This window comes from Mytilus californianus, unplaced genomic scaffold (assembly GCF_021869535.1).
Source record: "Mytilus californianus isolate M0D057914Y unplaced genomic scaffold, xbMytCali1.0.p SCAF_3, whole genome shotgun sequence".
NCBI lineage: Eukaryota > Metazoa > Mollusca > Bivalvia > Mytilida > Mytilidae > Mytilus > Mytilus californianus.
Window position 1 is genome coordinate 45,680,130 of NW_026262679.1, and position 13,210 is coordinate 45,693,339.

The 13,210-nt window shown below is 31.3% G+C and overlaps 2 long non-coding RNA genes across 2 annotated transcripts in view; one reads left to right on the forward strand and one right to left on the reverse strand.

Moving 5' to 3' along the window:
- LOC127734681 (uncharacterized) overlaps positions 1-8,055 on the reverse strand; it is a 62,056-nt gene extending 54,001 nt beyond the window's left edge. The window contains exon 1 of the long non-coding RNA XR_007997696.1: positions 7,908-8,055. This is a non-coding gene — a long non-coding RNA (uncharacterized LOC127734681). The remainder of the gene's footprint in view (positions 1-7,907) is intronic.
- The window catches only part of LOC127734680 (uncharacterized), a 29,666-nt gene extending 17,633 nt beyond the window's left edge, over positions 1-12,033 (forward strand). Inside the window, exon 2 of the long non-coding RNA XR_007997695.1 lies at positions 10,793-12,033. This is a non-coding gene — a long non-coding RNA (uncharacterized LOC127734680). The remainder of the gene's footprint in view (positions 1-10,792) is intronic.
- Positions 12,034-13,210: the final 1,177 nt, after the last annotated feature.

A 13,210-nucleotide genomic window follows, 5' to 3' on the forward strand; every position in this document is an offset into this window, starting at 1 on the left:
AACTAAGATTTTCTTCCCCAGGCAAGGTTGTCCTTAGCTGTATTTTGCAATACTTTTAGGAAATTTTTGGTTTTCAATGCTCCTCAATTCCGTATTTAATTTTTCTTCGATCGTCACTGACGAATCTTGCGTAGACGCGTGTCTGGCGTACCAAATTATAACCTTTATAATATATTTGATGCGCACGACACGTGTTTCTTAATTAAGTTTTGAAGGTCAAAGACATAAACATTTGTACAAGGTTGTTAATGACAGAGAACAACTTGCGTTTTTGTAAAACAAAATGCTTCTATAAGATTTATCATCTTTTATAAATGTACGTGCGAAGGTACCTGTTTAACACGTACATTGTCGGTGAGAAGAAATACATGTATGTGTAACACGTGAACAAATCAGGTTTAACAGCAGTTGAAATTTATCCAATATATAATAATAAGTACAAAACAGAACACAGAATTGTTTTTATGACCTGCGTTCTGGGCTAGACTTTCCTCAATGACCAAATTAAAAATAAAACTGAAAAATAACATCTATATTAAAGAATATTCATTATTTTGACAACAACCGTTTCAGAGTTGCCTATGTTTTTCTCATTCCGGTATTATTGTTTGTACGTTCTTTTTATTATTGGTTTGGTAGATGTTTTCATCTAACACATATTGATTTGATGTATAATATATTTTCTTAGCTATTACACAGCCCCCCGCCCCCCCCCCCCCCCCCCCCCCCCGTTTCATTGACATTCAGTGCTAATAATAATCATATACATCCTAAAGAGCAAACAAAAAGTGTAAAGATTCGACTGACTGTTTTAACTTGCACTGTTTGTTTAAATGTAAAAATCTGTGTAACAAAGATTCTAAGTAACAACTACGAATTTCGACTGAAATTCCTTAATATGCTCAGCCAGGAAAATTAGTTTACGATATGTAAGTCTTTCTTTAAACTTTATATTGTCGGGAATTTTTAAAGAAAAAAAACCAGTTTCATTTAAAAATATACAACATAACTATATGTTGGTTGCAATGAATAGAAACTGTTCATGCTCTCAACTATATGATGGATGCAAACAAATATTTTTTTAATTTGGCGAAATCATTTTTTTAACGAAAGTGGTGAACCATTGTTTTCTCTATGTACTAGAAAAATCATGATAAAACAAGGAAAATACAACGTAGCTTTATCATAAATCAGCACATATTGCAATTCCCTGAATAAACGAAAGTGTTAAGATGAGCTTAAGTTCATTCAACTCATTAAAAAGTTCAAAGTCTCGGCAAGCAAGAAGTAGGTAAATGACAGAACCGAAAAGTGTGCATCACTGTCAAGCTTCTGACCAAAATAAGCAGATTCTGGAAAAAGTGTGACGAAAATATTTGTTAGCCGAACGGAGGGACGGACAAGAGAATTGTAATATAAGTATAACTAAAGGACTTTTAGAAAATAACCGTGATATAAAAAAAAAAAGAAAAGAAAAAGTAAAAAAATAAGCTAAAAAGAATTTTTTTATGTCAGTCAAGCTTCTGACCAAAATAAGCAGATTCTGGAAAAAGTGTGACGAAAATATTTGTTAGCCGAACGGAGGGACGGACAAGATAATTGTAATATAAGTATAACTAAAGGACTTTTAGAAAATAACCGTGATATAAAAAAAAAAGAAAAGAAAAAGTAAAAAAATAAGCTAAAAAGAATTTTTTATGTCAGTCACGCTTGGCCATAAGTATTTCAATTGATCTTCATTTCAATTAGATTAAAACTGGCTAAAAAAAAGGATCGTAGTATATATATAAAAAAAAAGACAACACACAAAAATGAAACTGGGTTTTTTCTTCCTTTTTTAAATACATATATGTATAATTTTGTTGCTTAAACGATGCTCTAATTTAAAATCAGTTTTTTTTTAATTCTTCATTAAGTTTATTAAAGCTGTTGAAATGATAATATTTCTCGTGATAAAAATGTGCTTCAAATGAAAGGCCTTCTAAAATTCAATACACGTAATTATATAAATTCTAAATTTGGAAATGTGAAAATGATTAAAATTAATCAGGATTAATTTGCAATTTTGTATAATCATGCATCATTGACATGATATGTTAAGTACTCCTTTGTTGGGCAATAAGGATATGTTTTGTTATTTTTACACCACCACTCGTGGTACCGTTAACATGCCTTTTATATAGTTATTGTTAATCAAGTAGTTCCGCATAAACCAGACTATAGTCACAGGGAAGAATAAAATAAATTGTTGTTTCATGAAGACTCCGGTACATTTCCTCTAAATCTAATAGGGAATAAATGATAGCTGATTTGCTTCCACGGAGCCAAACATTTTTCGTTAACCTATATATGGCCGATGGAATTGTTTTGTGTGTATTTAAAACCGCTGAAAAAGATGTAGGATGGAGCTGAATGATTTGTCATCCGTGGGTTTGTGGAGAATTTAGGCTAAAACCTTACAAAGATACTTCAATCCAACCACAAAAACAAATTAATATTAAGATAAAGTTTACAGAATCAATGTATTTTTTCAATCTTTCTATAGTAGTTTTCCACTTGTAATACATTAACATACACAACATACAAAGTATGTACACATGCAATATAAAACAAACAATGTACAGTGATGAATATATAAGTGACATTCTATTAAGAATTATGAGAAACTGTAAAATATATTTTGCATAAACTATAACTTAAAATACTAAAGCAGGTATTGTCAATCATATCTTAACACTTGTTATTTTCAATAAATGCACAAATTTGTCATCATCAGATAAATTATATATCAAATTTCACTGCTTCATTATACATCCGGGAATAGTATATTGTGTCCCATCTATACCTGTACAAACAATCTCGCAAGTATGCATTTATAACAGGCATGATAAAATAACATGTTTCTCGTCCTCAGTCTTATCATAACATATAAAACACATTTCTCGTTTGAAATGTTTAACATTTGTCATTGCGGGGCCTTTTGTAGCTTGCTATGCGGTATGGTTTTGCTCATTGTTGAAGGCCGCACGATAACCTATAGTTGCTAACTTCTACGTCATTTGGTCACATCTTATTTATATTTAGAGTCGACATCTTTGTATTTACGATGTCTTTGTAGAACGTGATTTTTTTTATATCTGAATCATTGATATAGCCATGCAGGTTTAAAACTCTTCGAATGATACGCAAGGTATTAAAGTGAATCATAAAAAGTTTAAAAAGTAACTGCAAACTATCTTTCCAAATTTTAAGTTAATGACTTCCCAGATTGTCAATGAATCTTCGCAAAAACATATTCTACATAAGAAAATGCCTGTACCAATTCAGGAATATGACAGTTGTTATCCATACGTTTGATGTCACGGTTTGAGCTTTTGATTTTGCAATTTGCTTAGGGACTTTCCGTTTAGAATTTTCCTCGGAGTTCGGTATTTTTGTTATTTTATTTTTTTGTACAACGTTCTGTATTATTTTTGATGTGTGTGGTTAACATAATTTTATAATTTATTCCGACGTTTTAACAAAGGATGTTTATGTAGGTTTCGAAATTTCATGCAATAACTCTTATAATTTGGATTTTTTTTCTTCACTTTCATTAACTGTTATCTATTATAAGAATGGTATCTTCTTGTTAAAGGACGTCCGGTCAGAATGGGGACGTTAAATCCGATGCCTCGTGTAAAGAGAGTGCCACGCTCTTTGCACGTTAAGAACCCTTGCAACAACTCTTTGAGGGGTCCGTAGGTGACCTGTTGCAAGGCTAAATTTCTGTCCCTATCCAATATACCCTCATTTCCCGTGGCAGTCTAAATTTCTCCGACCATAATCCCTTAATCTATTACAGAACCTACCTATTGTATTTATTGTGAACTTGTTCTCGTCCTGAAAATGCATGAAATATTTGCCACTGGACGTTAAGCAACCAACAATCAATCAATCAATCTTGTTAAAGGGATGATATATTATAGATATATGGTCACCTAATCGCGTGACTTCTCTCATCCATCATGCAGTAAGACCCATGCTAAGAAAACGTCCGTTTGGCAGAGCGGGATCTGTAAATACGTAGCCACGAACGGACGGATCTGGGACATTTAATTCGATGACTCGTTTTTGGATAGTGCCATTCTCATTTCGCGCTAAAGAATCCATCCAACAACTTATTAGGGGATTTGTTACAGTAGGTGGCCTATTGCAGGGCAAAAGATTTGCCCATAACCAACATATCCTCATTTTAAGTAACAGTTCATATGTCAAGGACTTTTTCCAAGTCTACTTACTCATATGACAACTTTCTTTTAATTTGTTTTCATTTTAAATATGCATGAAATATGCGCCACTGGATGTTAAGCAAAAAATCGTTAATTTATTGTACTGATAGTTCTTCTTATATTTAAAATCATTCCTCGTTTTGTCAAGAAAACCATCGAGATAATAATGATACACTGGTTATAAATAGACAGTCTTTTTTTTACTTTTTGTCATTAGCACAAAGGCACCTGGACACCTAATAGAAAAAAAAAATATAAATTGTTTCAGATTAATAATAAACCTATAAATGTAGAATACAGTGATTTCTCGTCAAAGCCGTAACCCCGTTTTTATCAGAAATATTTGGGATTAAATCCGTTCTTCGATTTTCAAAGGAGACAGCATGACTTGATATTAGAGACTTGATATTCAACCGAAAGAAAATATTCGAGACACCTGACCATCTTTGCTTAAATATTTACAGATTTTGGGGTTATTTCAGTTTGTTCAATTCCGTATTAAGGACTAAAAACTGACCATCTTTGCTTATATTTACAGATTTTAAGGTAATTTTTGTTAAATTCAGTATTTTAGACTAAAAACATCTCTCTCCCTCTTAGTTTCTTATTTTATCTGTTTTTAATCGTTTGTGACACGTCGACTTTTTTTTCCAGAATCATTAAGTACACATGTATATTTTATTGCAGTAAACCTCTATAAAGATTTTATCATTTAATATCAAGAATAAATCTAAGTTGCAGTAACATTGCCACTTCACAGCTACTTCATATTTCACGTTGATTACTTGAAAAGAAATTTAAAGGGAGCTATACAATGATTAAAAATAAAATCTGGTTAGTTCGTACATATTTTTCCTCTTAAATTTCATTTATTTGTCTAGTGCCTTAGAAGAACAAAAAGACAGCTTATGCTTATGTTTAAAACCTCAGATTCATTGACAATTTTGAATGAGTAAAATGAGTTGTCGGGTATATGTTACTGAGACACCAACCCAACTATACAAATGCCAAGATATCAACATACCGCCTTATAAAAAGTTTACAAAACTTTGAATTTTTTGCAATACTATGGATTTTCTACCCTAGGAATAGATTACCTTAACTGTATTTTGGCTAAACCTTTCGGAAGTTTGGGTCCTCAATGTCCTCAACTTCGAACTTCATTTGGTCATTTTTACTTTTATGATTCGAGCGTCACTGACGAGTCTTTTGTTGACGAATCGCGCCACGCGTCTGGCGTACACAATTTTAATCTTGGTATATATGATGTATTTATTTTAACAATAGACAAGACTGTTTATTTTCATTTTTTTGTTTGTTTGTTGGTTTTTTTTCGGAAGGGGATGGGGTGGTAGGGGGTAACTATTTATTTGGAACCTTTCAAATATACCGTAAATGAATATGTATGTGTTTTGTGTAAATAATATACTTCTATATTATGTGGTCCATCGTATGCTAATTTGGGATGTTAAATGACTCTCATAAAGATTAGCTTTGGCTAATGGGGTCATCCTCTTCAATACAGATTATTAATATGAACTTTATTTTATCCTCTCTATTTTATGTAGGTCACATATTTCAAGTAAACATATTAAGCTGACGATAATTTGCCGGATTTTATGCATGTGGAAATACGACACTTCCCAGATTTCCCTTACGGTATTGACATAACTTTTTTTTTAAATGTAATAATTAATCGATGACATACTTTTAATTTTCTATGTACTTTATTTTACTTTGAAGTAACATTGCGATGAACTTTTGTTTCCTGTAAATATATTTATATTTATTTATTCTAAACCATGAAACTATTACTATTTGTAATTTCATTACTACTTTGAAAACCTTAGGAAAAGTTAATTTCTGTAATTGTTGGTTTATATTTAATATATTTTTTTATTTATTTTTTGTTTTTAAAATACTTAGACCATTTTTGTTTCAGAAAACATTTCTAAGTAACTTATGCAATAAAACATAAAAAGGATATTAACTGGAATCACTAAAGATATATATAAAATACGAACGCATTTTAATTGAATGAATAATATTCCGAGAATGGATTTAAGAGATACAAAAAAATCATTAGTAAAAGATTAAACGTTAAAAAAGGAAAATTTGTATTTTTGAAAATGAATCGTTTATGAAATTCTCAGGATGTTCTACTCAAGGAATAGATTGCCATATAGCTGTATTTGGCAAAACCTTTCGGAATTTTTGGTTCTCAAATCTCTTCAACTTTGTACTTTATTTGGCCTTTTTTACATTTTTTAATCGAGCGTCACTAATGAGTCTTTTGTAGACGAAACGCTCATCTGACATACAAAATTTCAATTCAGGTAACTATGATGAGTTTATTTGCGTCCCTAGGGTTTATATATGACTGTGCTCTTTTAGTTTGATGGATGAATTAACAAAATCCACATTAAGTGTAATGATTAATCACTATCATGTCAGAGAATTAAATTTGACCATTCTGTTTAATGAACAAGCACAGCATCAACATGTGTTTTTTATTTTATTATTTTAACGTATAAAATGACCCTTTGAATTAAAATGGCATGTTGAAAATATTTAATATGCCACCATTAAAAATTTCCAGCAGTTATATTAGTGTCATTATACAACGCTACTATAACATATCTTGTCTAAAATCTCTTTTTTAACTTCTGACACTCTGTGAAAATTTGTAGCTTGCCTCTAAGAATTTGTCATATTATTTTTTCATATAATTTCGACATCAATTTTAATGACTGAACCTAAAAAATTAAAAATAGGATTTTTTTCATTTAATTTAGAATTGAAGAAAACAATAATTTTACAATCTTTAAAGTCACTGCAACGATAGCTAACACCAAGAGGTGCCAGTGCTACAAAATCAAAAAGATCTTTAAACTCAAGATCACAGAAAAACAATTTTTTTTTATCTTTATTGCGGGAAACATTCTTACATTACAAATAATGTCTTCTTTAGAGGACCGAAACATTTTGCACAACGACAAAAGTGTAAAAATAAACTGAATTCAAATTTATCAACTAAGTACATGTAATGTTAAAACAGTTGTCCTTTAAACTAACAACGTGTAGGAAACTTTAAATCATTTCACGTTAGGACCTATCTAATAAAAATAACGATAGCGCGACAGAATGTTTCTTAACGACTTGTATGTGGCGAAGAATGCCAATACGAATTAGAGTCACTTCCCTTTTCTTCTCACGAAATCTTACATACTTAGCTAAAGAATCGCATTCATATCAAAGGTGTACAGATCGTATATATATATATATAGCATGTTCTCGTTTAAAAGCCAAATATAAAATTGCATCAAGTATTTTTTTCATTCTCTGAAGTTGAATCTTAAGTTTTATATAAAAATAAGATGTGGTTTGATCAATGAGAGAACTATACACCAAACAAAAGTAAACAACTACCAGTTACCGTGCGGCCTACAACAAAGAGCAAAACCCACACTGCATAACAAGCTATAAAAGGCCTTTAAATAACAAAATGAGAAACAATTCAAAATATGAAACTAGGTTAGTAAATTCAAATGGCAGTACAAATTTACTTATTATGATAAACCTTTACAACTAGGTGATCATCGTTATGATTTGTTACGTTAACTGTGTCAGACTTACTGGAATGGACAAATGGTTCCAAAGTACAATATAATAGTACATCGAACTAAGGTAACAACATACATTCACTGAAAAAAACAGTAGTACAACATGTTCTTTGCAATGACAGACATTGCAGTCATAAGTCTTGAAGTGTCGTCAGACTAAGACGTTGGTACATTCTAATTGCATTGAAGCTGTGTTTTCTTACTATAAATAAAGAATTTTATTGTCCTTTGCACTCGAATTCGGTCGAGTTTTTGTCCTCGTTTTCGAGAGGACCTTGAATCAAGACTTTGCTACTTGTGCAAATACAAGGCTGCAATTGTTTCTGAGGAATTTTGCGCAGTTTTTACCATGAGAAAAAATGTCCAACAGAATTAAAGACAAACAACATAACTAGTGGAGACAGTTTATCACTTTGACCTGTCAACTTCTGTGTACTTTTGATCAAATTGTAAACGAGATAAAGTGGAAAATTATCTATCATTGTCATATTTTAGACGCGCTTATCTTTTTTTACATGTCATTTGTAAGAAATGGACATTTATTTTCTGAAATTTTGATTATTTTAGAGGTAGGTCTACACTTGAACGCCATATATAATAATTAAATATATTTTGAATCTAACCTTGACAATATGGGTGAAGAATACATGGAAAACGTGAGGATAAAATTCATATATAAACGTGACGACCACACAGAAAAGCTTCTAAAAGACTGGTTTCTTATATCATTGATACGTTTAAATTCACGCGTGATGCATGGTAGGTACATGTTAATAGCATATCTCAGCACTCTCCTATTTTATTTTTCTGAAGTATCAGTTTCTTTTTTCAAAACAAAACGGATTGAATGCCCCGAATGGACTAACGATTAACCATAACCCCTGATCATGTGGATTTTCTTTCGTTGCGTAAGCTTTCACTTCTAGAACGCGAATGTCGATCACAATCAAGAATTACCAGTAAAATATTAAAAAATCAAAATAGGCATTCTAATAAGATACAACAAAAAGTGACCAAGATTTATCAGACAACAGAGAAAAGACGTGAACTTATTTGCATATAACTTTTACAATGGGTACATGTAATAAGCGTATTATTTCATTGTTTATTTTGTAAAAAAAAATACTTCCTGAACTTAATCAATTTTTTAAAAAGTTTAATTCCATAATGCGAAATTAATTTTATACACATTTACAGGTCAGGATAACGTTCCTAACAACATTTTCACGTGTTTGTTCATGTAGAGCTCCATGCATTTTTCAAGTTTCCTCGTAAAATTTCTTTCCCACCGAATTGTTTTAAAGTAGGCTAAGAATTTATGGGCACCATTACGAAAAATGAACACAGTTCTATATTGTTAGTCAAAAACCCATATAATAATCATTAAAGTTATATAAGTTTTGATGATTTACTAAAATTATTTTGTACTGTATAACTCTGGTTCAATTTCATAATTGAAAAGTTTTAGTTTAAAATGATAAAATAAGTGAAAGAAAACGTTATCATATACGATAATGAAATGATCAAACAGGCGATTAACGTCAATCGCAAATATTTCAGACATATTTGCTATGAATATAATTACTTTGGTAGAGCAAAGCTATTCCTGAGTGAATTATAATTATGTTTGTTATATGAATTTTTATATTTCTGCATATTCATTAGGACAAATACGACGATAATTAGAACAAAACGAAGTTTATTTTCAAAACCGATTTCTTCCTACAAGTTTTCTTTCCTGCGACATACAAATAGCGGATTATACAGATTGGTTTGCTTTATTGTTAAAGGTATCAGACACAACAAAGGAAGTAAATATGTTGAAAAGTTTTGCGTTTACGATATATAATAAGTTGTGTATATTATTTTAAAATTATTGTTTCGTTTATATTCCATTTTTATTATTGTTATCTTTTGTTTTCATTGAAATATTACCCATATTATTATAATTTACTGAAAATTATGGTAAATGATCTTTAAATATTGTCGCGTTTTCGACATACCGTTAGGTTCACGGCTTTATATTTAATCGTTTACCAAAGCAATTGTGCTTACGTAGCCTTGAAGGTAGTCAGGTATGATGTTTAACTTGTATACTAAGTGACCATGAATTCTTAATGAAGAGTAGCAGCATTAACAGCAGCTACAAAGAGGAGTGTAATTTGGACAACTCATGCTAATGAACAATAAAACAAAAAGGCACTTAGGTACCTGAATCACTTATAAAATTGTTTCTTTTTTAAATAAAATCAAATGGAAATGAGGTTCAATAAGGTTTTGTTTTCATTATTGTCGAGACCACATTATTTATCCAATAAAAAATTCAGGATAGAAAATTGTTTCCATAAAATCTTCCAAGCCCCAGCCTTCTTAAAATAAATAATCTACCAATAAGCAGTTAACGTAATATAATTGACCAACAAACGATCTGTATATCTTAAGATCTCAATGTGCTTTTTAATCAATTTTTCGTTTGCAGTTTCTTTCTGTCAATTCTTCTTTTCAATATCATATCCAAAAACATCATAAGTCAGTAAAAACTTCAATAACTCTAAGAAATAATCCTAAGTGGTTCGTTTCTATCTAATTGGTTAATAAATCCTAAAAGGAACTAAATTGAAGGCTTCAGAAATAAATGTATTTTTGTTGATTTTTTTATTGCTGATTATTATATTGTTACATGAAACAGTATCTGTTTATGTATTATAGTTTCATAAAAAAAATACCCGCTAAAATTGGTCAACATTCTCATTTAGGGGCAATATTTAAAAGAACCACGTGGTTATTTTGGCAGAATGAGAAAGTATGTATATCTGAGCATTTTTGAAGATTTTATTATTTTTTTTTTTTTTATATTTGGATATTTTCTTAGATTTAACTATTGTGTTTTATTTTCAGTCATGTCATGGTGGTAAAAAAAAAAGTTGTACAAGATGGCGTAAAGATCATTCAGGTCAAGGTTGACTGAACTTTGTCTAGTGGTTTTAGAGGACATTGGATTTTTACAAGGTCAAAAACAAAAAACGACGACGGCGGACACCAAATAATTGCTATAACCCAGAGCCAAAATTAACCACGTATGCTAAAAATTGCGTTAAAACGATTACATACATGTATATGAAAAAACTGGCTTTTCAGAATATCAAACGTTCCTGTCCAGTGGTATACATTTCATTCATATTCAGGACGAGAATAAACTATCGATTAATACAAGTATATGTTCGGCCAGGAAATTTGGACTACCACTGGAGAAAGAGGATATGTTAACGTACAGAGAGCGTGATACTTACCCTATACGAGGCATCGGACTTTACGTCCCAATCCGAACGGACGTGACTGTGTATTTATACATCCCGCACAGCAAAACAGACGCCCCACATTTCAAGGGTTTTTACTGCTGGTCGGGAGTTTGAAAAACATATTCTGAGATCATTGCTCTCCACACAAGAGTTATTGAATAAATCGGACAGTGACAGTGACAATTCTACAGAAAACAACCAGCAGACTTTGAGCACCCAGAAATTATGATGCTACACAACAAGAAAAGATTAAACAAGACTAAAGAAACAATATTGATATAGACATTTTTTATATTATATTTGTGTTTTGTAACCATACTCTAAGGATTGACTAAGGTATATAGATGTTGTCAATTGGACTTCTCCCATCCACTGTTATAGAGATGCGTTCGATTTTCGATGCTTTTTGAATAGTTGTGTTGAATCTGATTCTCGTGTGGGCAGATCCGAGCCCTCTGCACGTTAAAAAATCATTACAACATCAAATGAGTATCAGTATAATTAGTCTTGTCCCTATCCAACATACTCCTTTTCAAATCCCGTCCCTCATCAAAATCGACCCCTTTGCAGAACCAACCCATTGAGCTAATCAATTTGTTCTTAATTTATTTTGAATTTGCATGAAATTTTGCCACAGGAAATTTAGCAAACAACAATCTCCGTTGCCTAATATACCGTTTTTATAGTTTAATTCTTTGCCTATACTAAATCTTTTTAATGGTCTTTAAATGAACCGTTTGTTAGTCCATCGATGAACATTAAAACTGTGGAAGGTTAAGATCACAAAAAGGGTTCAACCCCGCCACATATCCATGTTCCTTTCACAATTCAGGAACCGAATTTATAAATTGTTGTTCTTATTTATTGTGGCATATTTGACAATATACTGGTGTTATATTACTAGTTGTTGTTAATGAGACTCGTATAAGACTTTATCATATGTCCTGTGTACCAAGGGGTATATACATTTTAATCAGTTTCTCATTTTGAGAAGTATGACACATTCATTGTCGTTTGGTTGTCCGGGATGGATTTATACGCATTAAGTTCCGGTCGGAATGATGATTCCCATGTCTCATTAAGGACTAAATGAAACGTGAAAGTGTATTAGCAATAACTTTTTAGACGTCCGTGTGTGGCCTGTTGCAAGGCAATATTTCTGCTCATATCAAACATAACCAATTTCAAGTTACCGTCAATTTCACACGCATACAACAATCAATCAATATATTTCCTATGGTTAAAATGTGGTTTCTTAACTGTAAAAATGATGACGAGGATGCGTCCGTTAGGCTTTGTGAGGTGTATAAATACGCAGTCCACGTTATATACGATGTTGCGCAAGTGGCCTGTATATGCTTTCCGTGCCTTAAACAACCCTTGCAACACCAATTTAAGTAGTTCATAGGTGAACTGTTGCAAGGCAAAATCTTTAGAACAACGTTGAGCTTAGAGATATTTTAAATATAACAGTCATCAGTCATATGCATAACAAAATATACACGCTGATAAAACGATATACACTTTCATGTTGGAAGACAAATGTTCAGACTATAATATGCCAAATACATACAACTATAAAAAAAAAATATATTTTAAAAATAGAATATCCATATATACATATAAACATACAACTATTCATAGAAAGGAAAAACATCAGCCCCAGCATGCACCTTTTTGGAATAATCAACACGTATGTATACAATGTCAAATTATACTCCCTTTTAGAGAAATCTTGAAATTTATACAATACAGTAGACTAAATGACGGCCACGAAAGGTAAAGTAAAAGGTACTTCGAATTTTCTCAGACCTTTCATAAATTATATGATATCACGTAATTTTCATGATTTACACGGAATAGATATATTTATATATGCCATGTATGGTATCTATGTCTGGAGGATCTTGACACTTGTCATTTTTAAACTTCAATTTAAAGTATTCCATTTAACCAAAGTATTCTGACAGAGAAGTTACAAACATATAACAATTTACAGTTCTGTGAAATAAAATTG